This window comes from Gavialis gangeticus, unplaced genomic scaffold (assembly GCF_001723915.1).
Source record: "Gavialis gangeticus isolate Ggan-Ray unplaced genomic scaffold, GavGan_comp1, whole genome shotgun sequence".
Taxonomy (NCBI): Eukaryota; Metazoa; Chordata; order Crocodylia; family Gavialidae; genus Gavialis; species Gavialis gangeticus.
The window spans coordinates 43,359,245-43,359,581 of record NW_017728996.1 but is presented as its reverse complement, the minus strand read 5'-3'; positions in this window follow the sequence as shown (position 1 = coordinate 43,359,581).

Here is a 337-nt window from a genome sequence, read left to right as displayed (position 1 = left end):
AGTACTCTTTCCTGCCATGGCAGAGGGTCGGACTAAATGATTTTCTCAGGTCCCTTCCAACCCTAGACACTATGAAACAACTCTTCCTCAGTCATGTTCAAATATGAATTGCAGAAAAGTTTATAGATTCATAGATTCATAGATTTAGGCATCTATGCCACAGTCGCCTAGTTTTTTAACTAGGATGGGGTGAGAGACGGTGTCAAAGGCCTTGCTGAAGTCCAGAAAGACTACATCCACCGTGACACCTGCATCCATGGCCTTTGTGACCTGATCGTAAAAGGCAATCAGGTTGGTCTGACATGATCTCCCCCTAATAAATCCATGCTGATTGCCC